We start from the raw sequence: 19,447 nt of genomic DNA on the forward strand, positions 1-19,447 counted from the left end.
CATCTGCGGGGATCAGGTGGTCCCCCGGTCAAGTCAGTGGCAGACCCAGTGTCTAGAGAGACCTGGTTTTCTACTGGGATGGTACCTTCTGACCACAGCCCCCAGAGGGTAGGAGCAAGACATGGGAGGACCAGGAGTGAATTCATCCCTCAAGGCTGTTGGGGGCACTAGCAACGGATCTGAACATCACCTACCCACTCCCTAAAGGCCCCTCTCCTCTCCTCTTCCTCCCCCACACCTGCTTCCTCTGCCTCCTTTTTCGTCTTTGATGAAGGGTTTCACTCTGTAACCCAGGCTGGCCCCTGACAAGCAGTCTTCCTGTCTCACGAGTACTAGGATCACAGACACACACCCAGATACTTTTTACTTTGGGTCCCACGTCTCCCTACTGTCGCTTTGGGGGGGAATGTTGTGGGTTTAATATTAAACGCCCACGTAGTTTTGTGTTTCCAATGCTTGGTCTCAGTTGGTCATGCTATTTTGGAAGGTGTGGAAACCAGCTAGAGGAAATAGGTCACTGGGAAGCAAGCTTTTGCAGAGGATAGCAGACCCCCCAGTTTCTTTCCCTTTCTCTGCTTCCGTTCCTATATGAGTTGAGCATCCCTCCACATGTTCCCATCACCATAATATTCTGTATCATCACAGGCCCAGAAACATGGAGCCAGGTGACCAGGGACTGGAGTCTCTGAAGCCGTGAACTTAGCATAAATACTTCTTCTTTGAAACTGTTTGGTCGAGCATTCTATCAGGGTGCTGGCTGAATTTTGGGAGGGACACTACTTCTGATCATTCTCACACAGGCAGAGCCTCCATATCACGCTTTCCCTGAGTATGTCTCTATGAACCATAGCTCATCGTGAGTTAGCCAGTCTTCACTCTGTGAGGGTCATTGTTATTTATTAAGTGGCGCAATGTTATTCATTAAGCAGCGCTGTTTACTGTGCGAGAAAAGCCACGAGGTACAACAAAACCCACTGTAAGAGTTTTTTGAGGGAAGGGAACAGAAGGGATGTGCATAGGCCTATGGAATGACCGTGCAGGAAAAAGAGGGGGGAGGAACACGTGGGACCCTGCACATGTGCATATGGGCTTACGTAGCTACGCCGTGCATGCGCATAAATTACGTGATCATGCAGTGCACAGATTACTTAGGACATAAGGCCCTGGGATGACCAAGCATCTTACCAGTGCACATGCGGTCATGTAGCTGGGGCTAGGAATTCGAACAGTCCTGCTCAAACAACAACTGCAGATCTTGCTGCAGAGAGGAGCAGAGAGAACCAGGGAGAGGGGTGCGGAGTGACAGCTAGGGACCAGCTATGGTAAGATAGAGCAGGGCACTGGAGAAAAGGCACTATCTTCTCTCCCACTGAGGGCTCATGGCTGAGAAGCAGGGGCCACAAGTGTGCTGGGCATGGTGTTATAATCCCAGTGCTCAGGAGATAGAGGCAGGGGGATCGTGAACTCAATGTCAGGCTGGGAAATAGTGAGCCCCTGTTTCCCCTCCCCCCCAAAAAATGTTTTGTGTGGCATAGGAGCCTTCAGAGAAGAAGACCCAGAGACCTAGAGGTTATATATTTTATATTGAAGTTTAATATAGAATTATGATTGGACTTGAAAAGGAATGGCTGCCAGACATGGTGGTACACACCAGCATCTGAGAGGCTGAGGCAAGAGCATCATGATTTCAAAGTCATTCTCAGCCCTCAGATACGTAAAGAGTTGGAGGCCAGGCTGGGCTACCTGAGACCTAGTCTGAAATATCCATAATGAGGATGAATTCCAGGAACTGAACCAGCTTATATGTCCAGAGTCTACAGGGTATCTCTGTGTCTCTGTTACTTCCCTGAACATATAAAGCAATACGCCTGCCACATGAAGTTCCTATGACCTGCTACACAACAGGAGATATGTCAAAGAATCCTTTTGTGGCCAGCTCTCACATGAACAACTGGGAGAGGGTAGAGACGCTCCTAATGCCATCTTTAGGTCTAGGATATAGTGTGCCCTGAGTAGTGAGGAAAAGGCTTTTTGAGATGCCATTTTTACCAAAACCACATGAAATGAAGATGTAAGGTATAGCATGAATCTTAAAGAGTCTTATTAATAAAATCAAACCTGAGGCCAGTTATTGGGGTGAATGCTGGAAGATTAGAGAAGCAGAACAAGCCACAGCTAACCTCACCTGGCCAACTTCTCAGCTGATCCTGTTTCCTCAGACTGGAAGCCTCTGAGTCCTCATCCAGAATGAATCTCAGCTGAACTGCTGCTAGAAGCCTGAAAGCTTAACCAGCCAAAATGCTTCTAGTTTCTGGTCCTCACGCTTTATATACCTTTCTGCTTTCTGCCACCACTCCCTAGGATTAAAGGCGTGAGTCACCATGCTTGGCTGTATCCTTGAACACATGGATTTCTGCCTCTGGAATGCTAGGATTAAAGGCGTGGGCTACCACTGCCTATCCTCATGTTTAGTATTGTGGCTGTTCTGTCTCTGACCCCAGACAAGTTTATTAGTGTGCACAATATTTTGGGGGAACACAATACCACCACAATAAGGAAATGAGGAAGTGGTATAGATGTAACCAACCGTCTTATTAAATAAGAAACACAGAAACAATGTAAAAGAGAAAGCCGAGAGGTCAGAGCTCAGAGCTAAAATCTCACCCTTCCTCCTGCTGTCCCAGCTTCGCGAAAAGAAACCTACTTCCTGTCGGTTCTTTTTTTATAGTATGTTGTTCTGCCTTCTCATTGGTTGTAAACCCAAACACATGACTGCCTTGTCACTGTCTGAATGTACAGCCTCCTAGGTCTTAAAGGCATATGTCTCCAATGCTGGCTAGATCCCTGAACACACAGAGATCTTATGGGATTAAAGGCGTGTGCCACCACCGCCACACTCTTGCTATGGCTCTAATAGCTCTGACCCTGAACACACAGATATCTATGGGATTAAAGGCGTGTGCCACCACCGCCACACTCTTGCTATGGCTCTAATAGCTCTGACCCCCGGACAACTTTATTTATTAACATACAATCAAAATAATAAATCAGTACAATTAGATTACCGCCACAAAGTGGGGGGGGGCGGGGAGACAGTAGTGGAAATGGAGCTGTGTGATGTGCTCATGCATCTTCTCATCGCATTGATTGAGAAGTGTGAACAGATGAGGGCTTGAGGGATGAGGTCAAGGGTCAGGCAGATATCGTTAAAGACCATGCCAATTGGGTTAAGACTCCAAAGGAAGCTTGAGCAGAGGAGCGACAGACTCTGGTTAGGACTGGGTCAGCTTCCCTGGGGCTGGCACAGTGACAAGTAGACTTCAGGGAGACCGAAGTGCATGAAAGGGAGCTGGTGTTTAAACGACCGAGAGGTGTGAAATGGGAGCTGCCATCTGTCTAAGCCTGGGGGGGCGGGGTAGGAGGGAAAATGGTTGAAGAACAAGAAAGAAGAGTGGAAAGAAGTGAAGGCCAGATAAACGGGCCCTGGGAAGTTCTGCCTCCCTGATGGAGTCCAGGGAAATATTAAGAAAGAGCTTGCTTTCTGATAACAACACCATGGTTCAGAACACCCAGCATGCAGCTTCTTGACTTGGCTCCGGAGTGGGAGGTGGCCATAAGAGGTGTGGATGGAACCTTCAAGAATATGCTTCCTGCTGGGACTGCTCTCCTGCTTTGCCATCTAAATGAAAATGCAAGGTTTCCCGTTAGAGGTTGTGCTGGCTAGTTTTATGACAACTTGACACAGCTAAAGTCATCCGAGAGGAGGGAACCTCCAAAGAGAAGAGAAAATGCCTCCAAAAAATTGGGCTGTCGGCAAGCCTGTAACAGGGCATTTTCTTAATTAGTGGCTGATGGTGGAGGGCCCAGCCCATTGTGTGTGATGCCATCCCTGGGCTGGTGGTCCTGGGTTCCATAAGAAAGCGGGCTGAGCAAGTCATGAAGAGCAAGCCAGTAAGCAGCACCCCTCCATGGCCTCTGCATCAGTTCCTGCCTCCAGGTTCCTGCTTTGCTGAGTTCCTGTCCTGACTTCCTTCAACTATGAACAGTGATGTGGAAGCATAAACCAAATAAACCCTTTCCTTGCCAAGTTGCTTTTGGTCATGGTGTTCTATCACAGCAATAGAAACCTAAGACACTGGTCATGGAAGTATGAAAACTGGAGAGAGGCGATGGCTGCCCAGATGGACAAATGTACTAAAAGTCACTGAACTGTATACCGCCTAGGGGTAAATATATTTTAAATCTTACCTCTAATAGCCTTTGTCTTCAAAATGAAAGACATTTGGCTCTAAGGAACCCATCATTTGAAACTCAAGCCATTAAGTGTACAAGCCTCCAGCAGTTTAAAAACACATTGCATAGCATCCAGCTGACCAGAATAGCGAAGAACCACAGAAGCCACACTTTTCTATTGTGGAAATCTTTGTGGGTGGCAAGCATGCCAATGTTCTAGACACAGGAAATTCATGCTTTTGAAGTATGCTGGAAAACAGGAAAACAGGTACAAAATAGATGATGTTTCTATAGGTTAGCTAGAAAACTACATATATGTCAGTTTTGCTAATATGTAGTTGGTTGGTGTGGTTTGTAGATGTTAGTTAGCTTGCTTTTTGTTTCATGAGCATTTGGGGGGATGTCTGTTTGAGACAGGGTCTCACTATGTAGACCAGGCTGACCTTGAAGTCATAGAGATACACCTGCCTCTACTTCCCCAGTGCTGGCATTAAGGCATATGTCACCACACTTAGCATTATACACATTCAAAAGAATGTAGGGTGGAGATAGAAAGAGAGAGAGAGACAGAGAGAGAGAGAGAAGAAACAGGGGAACAAGAAGAAAGCCCGGTGTTAATTAACACTGAGTGATGGGATTTTTTTTTTAAAGATTTTTTTATTATGTATACAGCATATATGACAGCAGGCCAGAAGAGGGCACCAGATCTCATTACAGATGGTTGTGAGCCACCATGCAGTTGCTGGGAATTGAACTCAGGACCTCTGGAAGAGCAGTCAGTGCTCTTAAGCTCTGAGCCATCTCTCCAGCCCAAGTGGTGGGATTTTTTAATTTCTCTTATCCCTATCATTTTAATATTCAAATTTCTCTATAATGAATGTAAATAATAGAGATTCCACTATAAAACATGTGGGTATAAAGTAAATCCTATACAAAATAAAGTTATGGGAGAGAACAATGTTCTAGCTTGCTTTTCTGAAGCTGTGATAAATACCATGACCAAATGCAACTTGGTGAGGAAAGGGAAACCGAGGCAGAAATTCCAGAGAGGATCTTGAAGCAGAAACCATGGAGGAATGCTGCTTACCGGCTTGCTCCTTCTTGCTTGCTCGGATACCTTTGCTATACAGCCCAGACCCACCAGCCCAGGGATGGCACTGTACACAACAGGCTTAGCCCTCCTATATCAGTTAGCAATCAAGAAAACATCCCACCAACATACCACAGGCCAATCTGATCAGGGCCATTCTTCAACTGAGGGTCCCTCTTCCCAGGTGACTCTAGGTTTGGGTCAAGTTGGCAGCTGCAGCTGACGTTGACAACCGTGATAAATTGGGATTCCCACATCAAAAGAAAAAGGAAATCGGCTAAACTGGAAACAATGGACTCACTGACCATTTCGAAACATTTTGGCTTTTCTCCACTTGTTCATGCTTCTCCTGTGAACATGTGTTCTCAGCCTCATGAGCAGGAGGTGTGGAATCTCATTAATCATGGGCACCACAACGGTAAACAACACTTGCTCTTTTTGTGCATGCAGGTGTGTGTGTGTATGTGTGTGTGTGTGTGTGTGTGTGTGTGTGTGTGTGTGTGTGTGTGTGGTGTACTATTTAATTTATTATCCATTATGAAGATTTAATTTAGTTCAAAAATTTGGGGCTGTAGGGATGGCTCAGTGGGTTAACGTGCTTACCACAAGAGTGGGAGAACCAGAGTTCTGATCCCCAGAACTCACGTAAGTGCTGGGTGGGTGTGGTAACCAGCAGAGACAGGGGAGTCCACAGACAAGCTGACTGATTAGTCAGGTCAGGGAGCTCTGGGTTCGATCGAGAGACCTTGCCTCAATGAATGAGGTAGAAGAGCTATGGAGGATGATTCCTAGCAACAAGCTCAGGTCTACACACGCACACACGCACACACACACACACACACACACACACACACACACACACGCATGCTTGCACGCACATTCAAACATGCACACACATATATAATACATGAAAACGAAAAAAGAGAAAGGTTTCACCACTCGTCATAGGGCGCTGTCGTGCTAAGCACTTCCCTGGGCTTGACAGGAAACAGGAAGAAGAACGAGGCATGCATGACTGGCCTCTTTCCTCAAGTGGGCCTGTATCAGTTGAGACACAGTGGGAGACAGATGTGTACAGCAAGGACCACACTGAATGGCAGGGAGCATGGGCTCAAAGCTAGAAGGGTGAGGAGCAGGGGCACTCGGTCCATCAACAGTGATACTTTTGTTTGTAGACAAGGTTTCTCTCTGTAGCCATGGCTGTCCTGGAATTCTCTCTGTAGCCCAAGCTGGCCTTGAACTCAGAGATCCGCCGGCCTCTGTCTCCCTAGTACTGGGACTAAAGGCCTGTGCCACCACCGAAGGCAACAATGATGCTTTTTAACAAAGGCTCAGTTACTGCAAACCTTTCTGGCAGAGGTAACCTCTGGCCTCGACACCTTGCTAAGCAAGGTCCTCCAATGGTCTGAGCTGTGTCAGAAGTGGGCTTTTCAGTGATGATGTTTATCCTGCAGCTACCAGGAGCCTCTGTGTGGTGAGCATTGTTTTCCCTTCCTCTAATCCTCACGATGCCTGAAGGCTGATTTGGGACTTAACCGGAGGAGGAGAAGAGCACAGAATGGTGGCTAGACGGCCACTCCTCAGCCAAGCCGCCTGCTCCCTGATCTCTCTCTGCCAGTCCCTAATTGTGCAACCTCAGGCAAATGTCGTGACCTTTGAGCCTTGATTTCTTCATCCATGTGAAGGGGATCAGAGCAGCACACAGCCAGCAGTATCTGTGGCCAAGACACTCTGGGAAGTACTTGCTAAGTAGAAAGGCAACGCAGAAATTGTTTTAGATTCCTATCCCACCAAGTGAATATTTCAAGCACCTTCGCACTTCTCTCTCTCTCAGCCACACGTCAGACTTTCCCCTAAAAGAGCTGAAGCATGATAACGATCCAGCAAAAGTGTTTGTGTATTTGTTCGTTTTGTTTCTGAGACAGGGTGTCTTGTAGCCCAGGCTAGGCTTGAACTTGCTTTGTAGCTGAGGCTGGCCCTGAACCTCAGGATCCTCTCACCCTAGATTCTTGAGGTCTGGGATTTGCAAGCATGTGCCCCTAGGCCTGGCTCCCCAGCCAACGTTTTTGATCCCCCACTAGGGATCCAACACTGCCCTACTTGGGAAAGCAAAGCTGAACCTGTTGCCACCCTCCCTGGGGCTGTTTGCAAGTTAGTGCAGGAGAGAAACGCAAACACAGTAACAGCAGCAAGCTGGTCATTAGCACCAGTGATGGCCTACAATGCTCTCAAGTCCCAGAAAACACGCTCTCCTCTCTCTCCAAATATGGTTCTTGTTATTATGTGTCTAGTATTTTTTTTTCCAAAAAGGAAAGAAGGAAACAAATATTCCTAGGAGTCTGGGGGTGCCAACAAGGATCACCTATGATGGCAGACACCCCACTACATGCTGATACCATGTTGAGAGACAGGGTATTGCCGCCCTTGCCCCTATGAAGAGAATACAGTTGCTACGCTCCATTTACTCACTAGGAAAATGGTCCTGGGTGGAGAAGTCAGATCATCCCTCCTAGGTTATGCCACCCCAAACTGACAGAGCTAAGACTCAAAGCCAAGGTCTTGTTCTTCACACAGCACCATCTTGTCTCTCATATAATGTTCTGCAAGTGCAAAATTCAGTGCTCACAGAAACTGCGGTATTATGCCCATTTTTGGCACATGGAGAAACTTGCTGCGGGCCGCAGGAATATATCATAAGAACTCAGCTGGTTATGGCAAAGTCACTACCTGGAGGAATCAGGGAATTCCTCCAGAGGAAGCCAAATCCCAAGGAGTTTTTGGTGTTACTTGGCTTATTATATATCAGCTGTCTTCTGTTATGAAAATCATGTGTGCCTTCATAGTTTTCCCAATTGACTTTTCCCTAAGAAGGGCTAACAGTGTGGACTGATCACTCTCTGGACATACACATTCCAGGTATTTGGAGAATAGCCTCAGGAAAGGCTTTCTCTGGAATCAGATACCTCCCTTGGTCACTTTCAAGGACTAGCAGTAATAACAGTCCACATGCAAGTCTCCTGATTTAAGGTAAATTCCACAAGGAGACACCACCTAGGTCAGGTGGACATTAAGTAATAGCTTTACACAATTCAGCTCTGACCCTCCTTTCTTACAACCTTACTAACTTTATAGACCTCTAACTCCTTACCTAACCACTTCTAGGAATATTTAGATAACCCTCTGCACTAATAGCTATTCTCAGCCAGAACCCCAGTTCAAGCCTCCCTGTAATTATCATCATTGGCAGCATCCGGCCAGGTCCATTCCCAGTTGGAGGAAAGTACCTTAAGCATCCAGGCTACCTGTTTGAGAAGGCCTGGTGGATGTGCCAATTAAGCTTTACTTCCTCCTTTCCCAAATCTTACCTCTGGTTCCAGATCTCCCTTTAACTATCACCAGAGGCATCTAGCTGTGTACAGGTTGCCTAGCGACTGAGCACACTTTCCCCCACCCTGCAGAAAAAAGGCAGATAGCTTAGACAGATAGGAGCCACAGGAAAAAGGAAGACAGTTTTATTTTCTCCCATTGACCTAGCAACTTCTAGATTCTTAACATTTTCTACCAATCACGTTTAAGACTATATATATAGTGGAGCACATAAGATTCCCTCTTCTTAGATATTACCCGAATTTAGCCTTTAGTTAATTCATTTCCCCATTGGTCACTTCCCTTTGGAGTTGCAAATGATAATTAATGGTTATTGCCTCTCAATGTGATTCTTATCACCCCTCCGTTTGACCCTGGAAGCCTAGCTTTATATACCAGGACTTCCAGGGCATGGAGAGTCAGAGAAGAGAAAAGAGTATGGGAGAACTAGACGGGTAAGAACTTGCAAGAAACAAACTGAGATGGGGAAGAACTAGATTGAAGGGCTAGAAGAGAGTACTAGAGGAATGAGATGGAAGATGAGGAAGAGCCAGATGGGGAAGTATTAGCTGGGTAAGAACAAGCTGAAAAAGACCTAGATGAGGCAGAATTAAGATGAGAGAATTAAGATAGAACTTAGAGGAAGCAGTAGATAAGTCTAGAGAGAAATCAGGCAAGAAAGGAGCTAGACATGAGAACAGAACTGAAGCTGTGTATAAAGGATGTTATGCCAGAGGAATTAAAGCAAGTGGACGATAGAGCTCAGTGTGCTGAGATTCTATTTCCTGAAAATAGTCCTCGCCATTAGTAGTTCTCTCTCCCGAGTCCCTGGGATGTATAATATTAAGGCTGGTCCCTCTAATATTATACAAGAGAAACTGATGCTCAAAACTTAAATGATTTGCTCAAGGTGAAAGAGCTGGTAAACATCAGGACCGCTGAAGCTGTGACCCCTACCTAGATGTTACACAGTCTCCCATTCCCTCCTACAGAGGTAATAGTGAGTGTTCACACAGGCCCACAGGAAGGCCGCCTGGACCTGACTCTGCCATTCATCAGTACAATAGCCTTGGATGAAGTGTTCTCCCTCTTGGGGCCTAGGGACACTCATTTGTCAAAGACAATTTGGGACTCATGGCCCCCACAGACCCCAAATGGATGGTATAGACGCTAAACATAGAGAAGGAACCTGGAGTGATGTCCCAACAGTGAGGAGGTCGAAGGCTAAAGGCAAAAAGCCCCCCAAGAGTGTCAGCAACCTCTGCTGGGAGAAGCAGATCTTCGCCATTGGCCGCAAGCTACCTGGAGGGCCATGTTGTCATGGGCCACAGGACCTCAAAATTCCCGATACCGTGTATTGGCTAAAGGGTCACATACAGTCTCTTTCTTCTGCAGGGAAAGGACACAGTGTGAAGAGGGAACCAGAAAGGGACACAGGGCAGGGCCAGGCAGTGTGTGCACATGCAGGAGAGGACAAAGAAGGAAGGCTGGGGGAGCACAGGAAAGACTTCCCCACTGAGGAACTGTCCCTCTGTTTGGGACTTTCAGAGGCTGGTTCATAGATGGGTCGCCCTGGAGCACAGGGTTCACAAGATGAGCTGGAAAGCTGGAAGCTGTAAATGGAGCACACGAAATCAATGAACTAGGAAAGTGGTTTTCCTCCTTTTACAACACGAGCTCTCAAAATATTTCCATCAGGAGAGTAAAATGGTCGTAACATTTTACAGAATTACCTGGGGCCAAGTATGACAAATGGCTGAAGACGGAGAAGAATGGGTTTAGAAAAGAAGCCACTGTGGATGACCTTGCCTTCACATCCCCAGGAAACCAGGGCAGAGGCAGGAGAAAGGGGAAGTGTGAACCAGGGCACAGAGGGAGGAGAAAGGGGAAGTGTGAACCAGGGCACAGAGGAGGGAGAAAGGGGAAGTGTGAACCAGGGCACAGAGGAGGGAGAAAGGGGAAGTGTGAACCAGCGAAAAGAGGAAGGAGAAAGGGGAAGTGTGAACCAGGCCACAGAGGAGGGAGAAAGGAGGAGTGTGACCATATGAAAACAAGAAGCATTTGGAGTTCTGAGCAGATGTTTTGGTATGAAGGAAAAGACAATTAATTGGTTATGAGGTGAGTTTGAGGACATTTGTGGGGATTTTGTTTTTGTTTGCTTGTTATTGTTGTTGTTGTCTCTCCAGGAGGTTAAAGACAGGAAAACATCAGTAAGACAAACTGAGAAAATGGCTCAGTTGGTGAAGAGACTGTCAGGTATGCAAGCATGCCCCTCAGCACAGGTGTGAAGCGCCGGCACAGAGGTGCACACCTGAAGTACCAGTGCTGGGGGAGCAGAGGCCGGGGCGGGGATCCTTAGGGCTTACTGGTCAGCCGGTCAAACCAAACGGGTTAACTCTAGTTCCAGTGAGGAAGCCTGTCTCAAAAAAGGAACTGGAAGGGGCTGGAGGGTTGACTCAGGAGTTAAGAGCACTTACTGCTTTTCCAGAGGACCCAAGTTCAGTCCCAGCACCCAGCTCACGTCTGCCCTTAACTCCAGATCCAAGGGGATTCATTCAATACCCTCTTCTGTCCTCCAAAGGTACCCACAGCACACATCCCATATATACACACAGACACACAACACACATGACATAGACATACAGAGACACACAGCTCATGTGGAATATGCACACACAGACACACAACATACATGACACACAAAAGAGATACACAGCACACATGGACTATACACACAGAGACACTTAAACAAAACCAAATACTAATCTTAAAAAAAAAAATAAAGCAAAGAGGCTAGAGAGTTAGCTTAGCAGTTAAGAGCACTGGCTGCTCTTTCAAAGACCCAAGATTCAATCCCCAGAAGTTCACAACCATCTGTGACTCCAGTTCCTACGAATCCAATACCCTTTTCTGGCCTCCGCAGGGACCAGGCATATGTAAACACATACATACATGCAGACAAAAATACGCACACACATAAAATATAAAATAATATTACAAAAATAAGATAAAAGTAGGGAGCAAATAAGGGAGGCACATTCATGCATGTGCACCACATATACACATGCATGCAACAGCATGTGCATGCACATTCATATCCCTCCAAGTAAACCTCTTGCTGGCACTAAAAAAAAATAAAATAAATGAAACAAAAGATGTCAGCGAGAGAATGAAGAAAGGCGCTTTAGAAATGAGCACAGTGGTCAAGCAAGGCCTTACTATGTGCAGAGGACTCCCAAGAGAAGGCAAGAGTTTGCCCAGGCTTTCCTGAAGCTGAGAAATAGGGCTGTGTTTAGAAGCTTTAAGGCTTAAATGCACAAAGTAGCAAGCTGGACTCCACATCTCTCCACGTCAGTATAGCTGGTCCTCCCTCTCCTCCAGACAAGATGTGAGGTTGTCCCTGGGAGGGAGATGGAGAAGGGAGGGAATCCCTTAAAGAAGGCTCTGAAACAAGGGTCTGAGGCAAGTGGTTGACTTGGGGATTGATCCAAGGAAGCGGCGATAGGAAGTGCAGAAGGGAGGCGTTGGAGGGAAGCCAGTCAACACAGGATGTGTTTTGGGCCAGGGACTGTATCCAGCGGAGACCCCTGAGGACCAGTAGAGCCACATCTCTCTCTCTCTCTCTCCCTCTCTCTCCCTCTCTCTCCCTCTCTCTCTCTCCCTCCCCCCCCTCAATAATTTATTTCTATTTTATGTGCATTGGTATTTTGCCTGCATGTATGTCTGTGTGAGGATGTCAGGTTCCCTGGAACTGGAGTTACAGACAGTTGTGAGGTGCCATGTGGGTGCTGGGAATTGAACCCGGGTCCTCTGGAAGAACCATCAGTGCTCTTAACTGCTGAGTCATCTCTCCAGCCCGAGCCACATCTCTTAAATGTATGCTTTCAGAGAGGTGAAGGAACCGGGGCATTTCTCCCTTAGCTCGCACCTGCCTCTGGATCCCTGTTGGCTGTAGGCGTCCTGCAGGACTCTTCAATGGATTGTGGATTCCAGTGATCATGAAACCATTGACTCAACAACAGAAGGAAACAACAGAAAGAGGTCTCGGTCAGAGCGTTGCTGTAACCTGGAGAAGCTATCTGGAAGGTGACCCTAGCACAGAGGCCTCAGGTAGAAGTTGTACACTAGTGTGGTTATGCCGTCTGGGTGGCAGGGGCCCCAGGGTGCTTATGGGGGCTGGGGTAATCAGTTAGGGAGAGCACCTGTGGCTGGAACTTAAAGTTGTGCTTGCAAAATAGACAGGTTTTCTTAGACTGGGGGAGCTGGTTTAGGAGATGCATTGATAAAGCTTCAGGGAGTGAGCCAAAGCCTGCTGCAGACCGTCAACGACGCAACCTTGAGATCAAAGCAATAAACGCCATCACCGTCATGGATGTTGCAAAAGATAGCATTTGGAGGAAATCTTTGGTTTCAAGACTTTATCCCTAAGGAACTTAATTAGACATAGTGAAGATGAAAGTTAATACTTCTACATTTTATCGATTCATTTTATGGGGATGCATGTGGGAGTCAGAGGACAGCTCATGGGAACCAGTTCTTAGTTTCCACTACGAGGGTTCCGGGCATCGAACTCAGGTCTTCAGGCTTGGCAGCAGGTGCCTTTACCCTCTGAGTCATCTTATGCGGCTACACATTTGAGGACAAGTCTAAATAAAGGCCAGAATCTTGACAACTGACCCGCTTCGTTTTACCAAACTCAGAAACCCACCGCGGTCTGTGCCATGAGGACCTCGCAAGCGATCAGACTCTTACTCTCTGAGGGACTGTCTCTTGCTCACAGCAGAGAGGGAGAGAGTTTAGGGACAGGGCGGAGAGAAAATGGGATTACGTGCCAGTCACAATAATCAATGGAATGTTTTGAAGAAAAACCATCAAAGGTCCAAAGATGAAAAGTGCCAAGAGCCTCAAGGAGAGGCAGACAAATCCAGGATTGATAAGAATACAGTCTACTAGGGGCTTGCGAACAGAAGTGTGTCTTTGGCAACAGTAAGACATGGGAGGAAAGGGGTTTATACAGAGAAATACAAAGGTCACCAGGATGTACCTGCACTTTCTCAAAAAACTATTAACATGTCACACTGTGATTACAAAAGGCACGCAGGTATAGCACTAAATGCTGGGCAGACTCAAAAGCTTTGTTTATTCTATAGGCTTTGAAAGAATGTGTGCCAGGGTCACCTGGCGGGCAAGACGGCAGTCTTAACCAAGATGGCTGTGGTCAGGACAAACTGAGCCCCAGCAAGGCCTGCTGGTCTACACCAAAGGTGGATGGGCTCAGTCTGGTCCTGTGTTATCGCTCTCCTGCCTATGGCCCCTGTCAAATGTGTGGAGTGAACAAGCCACCAAGTTCAAGATGATTGCAACTTTTTTTTTTGGGGGGGGGGCTTTTCCAGTTCACATTTCAGTCATAATCCTTAGAAGAGTCAGCCAGGGGTGGTCAAGGTTGGTCCCCACTAGTAATGGCAATGAAGAAGATATGAACAGACTAGAGTCCCACCCCTCAGGATGGCCCCTGACTAAAGCAACAGCTAACACCATGAGGAGGGCTCAGGAAGGGAAGGGAAAATGGAGGAGAAGACTTCAAGAGAAAGCTTCCTCATTACAGACAACCGATTTCAGTCAAGTTTCTAAGGTTGTTCAGTGTGGGAGAATATACTCACATCCAGGGAAAACTGGACAGCCATGAGTAAAAGAATCAAGTTAACTCTCACCTTATATTTTATATAAGACTTTAAATGTACCAAAGAACTAAGGATGAAAGCCAAACCTCTAAAAACCCTTAGAAGAAAACATGAGGGAAGGAAATACCTTCCTAACATTAGGTTTGGTGACTCAGTAGGTGAGGGGGTCATACAGACCTGGAACCTAGGGGACCAACAGTGGCCATCCTCCTGTTGTATGATTAGGGGAAGTGGGGGAGGGGAGGGAGAGAAGGAGGAAAGGAGAGAGAAGGGAGGCAGGGAGAGGTGGTCCTCAGAGAAGGGACAGAACCTCAGTGACAGCCTCTGCAGTAAGTTGAAGTATGGATGGGCCTGAGCACATTTGGTACCTGATACAGGAGCATCAGACTGTATGATGTTCTCTGGAAGCAACCAGAGAAGGAAAGAGCCAAGCTAGGATCAGAAGAGCTGGGGTTGGGTTGGTGGAGTTAGGCCCTGAGAGACCGATGAGGACACTAGTAGAGTCTTTTATTGTTTGTTTGTTTTTTTTTATAGCAAATCATTTGTATGAAGCCTAAAGGCTTAATTTGGGGGCCAGTGAGATGGTTTAGTAGGTGGAGGCATTTGCCACCAAACCTGACTAACTGAGCTCATACCCCAGAACTCATACGGTGGAAGGAAAGAACCAATTCCCCAAAGTTGTTCTCTGACCTCTACATATGTGCCGTGGCAAACACATACCCATCTATCCATCCCAACCCACCCCAACACGAACAAATAAAGAAATGCTATTTTAAGAATATTTTTGAAAGACTTTAAGCAGTCTCCACTACACATTGGGATGGGTCGAATGTAAAACGTTCTCACTGGCTCATGATGGCTCCCAACTAGAAGTTCTGTGTTGGGCTACTGTGGAACCTTTAGACTAGGTGGGGTCTAGCTGGAGAAAACGCATTAGTCGGGGGGCAGGCCTTGAGGGTGATAGCCCAGGCCCACATCTGCCCTCCTCCTTTCTGCTTCCTGGTTTGGGCCGTGTGATGAGCAGCCATAGAGCAATGAGCTGCCCCTGTTCCCATGCCTCCTCTGCCATGATGGTTTATACCTGAATCCATGAGCCAAAACACATCCCCTTCCCTTAGCTGCTTCTCGTTGGGTATATGGTCACAAGCAACAAGAAAGGATCATGTCTTTAAAGAGGTTTGGGAGAATGTATCATACTCCATAGCTGTGACAATTTTTTAAAGCTAGCCTCTTTCAGGATCGGGCTAACTACAGTGGAACAGCAAAGAAGTTGAAATGAGGAAGGGCCGGCCGTAGTCAAGGCAGGCAGCGAATGACGAGAAACGGGGTGGCCATGGCTTTGATGTAATGGCGTGACAGATGTTAAAATAGAATCTTGGAGAGCTCCAGTATGACAAGAGGTGGGAGAACTCCCTTTCTGCTGATGGCACATAAACCCCTCTCTAGCAAATGTGCCCCCCACACCAGAACATGTCACTGTTCTGTCTCATTGGCCACTGGTCAGTTGTGGGATTCTGGCCCTCCACGGGATCTCAGTCAGTTGAATGATGACCCCAATAAAAGAATAAAGAAGTGAAGGGAGGACCAGATAAAGCCCCATTTCAGCCTGAGTTTTGCTGATAACAGTGACAGAACAAAGGATGAAGTGCCCTGGATTATATACTATTGTGACTTTGTTTAACTTGGTGAAGACAGTTGTTTAGCTGGGATAAAGGGAGTATGTTACTTGGTCATAAACAAGTAAATGAGCGAAGAAACGTCTTGGCCTTCGAAGTGATTTATAGTTGCGAAGCTGTTACTCAGAAGAGCCTATAAATGCCTTGCCACACAGGCAGGACAAATCTGACTTTCTCCTTTTGATGAATAATGAAAGCGCAGTTGAGATAACTTAAATCACTAGGTGCATTGCTCGGAGTAGGGGGACAGGGATTTAACCCAGCGCTCTCCCAGACCTCCGCTGCTCACTGTGTGGGGGAGGGGTGGCTTCTACTCACATTTTCAACCCGGTCCACTCCTAAATGCATCTTCTTTCAACCCGCTTGCCTATAACTAACATTCGGCCTTGCTTTGTGTTGCGTTTTAATTTTGTGCAAATTCCATGATGAAACATATAACACAAATACATCTTCTCCCACAAACAAAAGCATCCATTTATCCCACCTCCTATGACTGTCAGAAATCCATGCCTTCCTTCTTGCCCTTCTGGTCACTGCTCTTCTTGTCTATTTCTTTCCCTGGTGTGTGTGGGGGGGCTGTGTGGTTTCCCTGGCTTTGTGTCTCTCCTCTCTTCTTCCTTTTCCCCCAGGACCCCAGAGTTCTATTCTTTGGAGTCTACCCGCTCTTTCCTTCCAGGGCTCTGCCCCCACCCTATCCCAGGAACCCACTAAAGAGCTAACTGACAGCTGTGGCGGCTCCCACTGTGGGATTTAAGCAAGTTCCTTAGGAGATCATCAGCACACACATTCTATGATTTAGCTCCATCTCACCAAACACTCTGGTCTTCATGGCTAACCCATCCATTTCTGCTTTCTGGGTGTGACTTTCTTTTTTCTTTTTTGTTTGGGGGTGTGGGGGTGCCTGATTTCTCCAGGCAGTTTTTCAAGCCTCGTGTGTCTGCTATAATTTTCCCTCTGCCATTGTGGCAAAACCTCGCTAAGTTTTCCTTTGCAGGCTTATCTGGTGCTCTATTATAGCCACATTTCCCACTGGCTTAGCCTTCTGAATTCTTTGGCTTTTACTGCAGGATGGGTGCGGAAGGAAGCTTCAGAACACTTCTGGTTGGGGGACTCCTGACTCAGAGGCCGCTGTGGTCCAGCATTGGGTTTGTAGGGAAGCTGCCATAGCCATGTTGTATAGAAAGTGCCAAGGATTTAGGCGCTTGCCCATAGATTTCCATCCCTATTTTAATCCCAGACCATACAATGATCTAGCTGCTTCGTTTTACAGATAAGTAAACAGATCCCATGGCAAGATGATGGGCTGAAAGGAGGAACCAATGTCTGAGGTTTTGCTCATTGTCCTGGGTCAAATCTATATGGATTCTCCTGATCCCCACCCCAGGCTTCCCAAAACACTTTCTGTCTCTGGGTGCTCTTGCTTTTCTATATGAATACACACAGACACATTCTGACTACCACACTCAGGCCCAACTCTGGAATTATAGGGTGCAGAGTAAAGTAAAAAGTGGGGTCCAGCTGGGGTTATTCCCACGAATATGCCGCTGTCTGGACCCATAGTGGATAGATAGGCGATTTTCCAGGGAATTCCAGCCTAAGTGCAGGAGCCCTGGGTCACTGGGTGGAGTGTGGGTAAGAGGCCCTTGCTCAGCTGCCCACTGAACAAGCCACGGCACCACACGTTGAGGAGAGACAGCCACGCCTTGCCCCGTGTGAGACATCTTGGGGTGCACACCCATCTTGGGTCCTGTCTGTGCCTGCATCCATGTCAAGGCAGATTAGCAGCAGAACATGGTGCACTAACATGTCAGACAGAGAGCAGCTGGAAATGGGACGGGAGACCAGACAGAGGTCAGGGGCCAGGATCAGGGACACATACATAGGAGCCATGCCTGGGAGATGGTGGGAGTTAGACCACATGAAGCCTCCTGTGAATGCCCATCTGACTTGACTAACAAATGCAATCATGTGTTAGGAATCTCACGATGAGCTGGGCATAGGGGCACACGCCTTTGATCCTAGCACTTGGGAAGCAGAGGCAGGTGGATGTCTGTGAGTCTGAAGCCAGCCTGGTCTACATAGCAAGTTACAGGCCAGCCAGGACCCTGTTGGAAGAAAAGAAGGAAAGAGGAAAGGAAGGGAGGGTAGGAGGAGGGAGGGAGGGAGAGAGGGAGGGAGGAGGGAGGAAGTGAGGGAAGGAAGGAAGAAAGGAGGGAGGAAATGAGGGAAGGAAGGGATATCAAGACAGCAGAGCATCAAATCCAAGCCCAGAGCTCTCTGCAGCAACCATGTGCCTATTCAGCCCCTGTGTGTATGGTACTCAGGCCAAGCTCTGGGATTTAGAAGGTCCAGAGAAAACGAGAAGTGGGCTCAACTGCAGGCTCCTTAAGGACAGTATATTGCTCCCAAATGACCCTCTAACCGCCACCATTCAGTGTCACATGAAGCTTATCCCTGCCTTCTTCCTGCTCCCGGCAGCCCTTGGACTCCATCAGCTCAGCTGTTCTTAAAGCCTCAGTCTACAGATGCGAGTGAAGACGAGAGGCCCGCCTCCCACAGCAGCATCCCGAAGCTTGTGTTTAGATACAGGCTGCCGTGGCTTGGCTTCCTTATTGGCTTAGGATGGCCAGGCATGTCTTCTCCAGGATTACAGTAGGTAACGTTCTGATACAGAGGCGGCATGCTCGGTAAATGAGCCAGGACCAGGCACGGATCCATGTCTTATCTGCATGATTATTAGCCTATTTTAACTCAAAGCACCCTGGTTTGTTTCCTCTTAAGTAAAATTAAATAAGAGCAATCTTATTTTGATGGCATAAACTAGAGACCAAGACCACTCGCCTTATAGAAAACAATCATAAAAGTACATGGGGGAAATAACAGCTGTATGGAAATCTAACCAGATCCGTAACTTTGCGGAAGCACACAGCCTGTACTCTCTCTGTTAAAGAAGGGAATTAGCAAGCACTTAACAATGATCCCCCCCCCCCCCCACACACACACACACACACTTCTCTTTGATTTAATCTTCAAGGGGATAGTTCTGTGACATTGCATTCCATGTTGTTTAACTGGTCCCTGTATCAGTGAATGTCATCTCTTGTACTCTGGTCTGCTTGTCATACTTTGAGAAATACCGAACAGGCGGCCAAGAAGCGGGCGAGCCAAGATCTGTGTTCATGGACCAAGACTGCGAAAAATGTGAAGCCCAAACAAACCAATCCGGAATATCATCTCTGGACACAAGGGCTGAAAGAATGCAGACCAGTTGCCCCCCCCCCCCCCAAGGGATGGTCTCCGGGTAGAGCACAGGCTGGGTGCTGTGGCCCAAATGGGCTTCATCACATTAACAGTGATCAGGTTTTTAATTAAAGGTGCTTGACTCAAATGGGAATTTTTTT

The sequence above is a fragment of the Peromyscus maniculatus genome, chromosome 13, assembly GCF_049852395.1.
Source record: "Peromyscus maniculatus bairdii isolate BWxNUB_F1_BW_parent chromosome 13, HU_Pman_BW_mat_3.1, whole genome shotgun sequence".
Taxonomy (NCBI): Eukaryota; Metazoa; Chordata; class Mammalia; order Rodentia; family Cricetidae; genus Peromyscus; species Peromyscus maniculatus.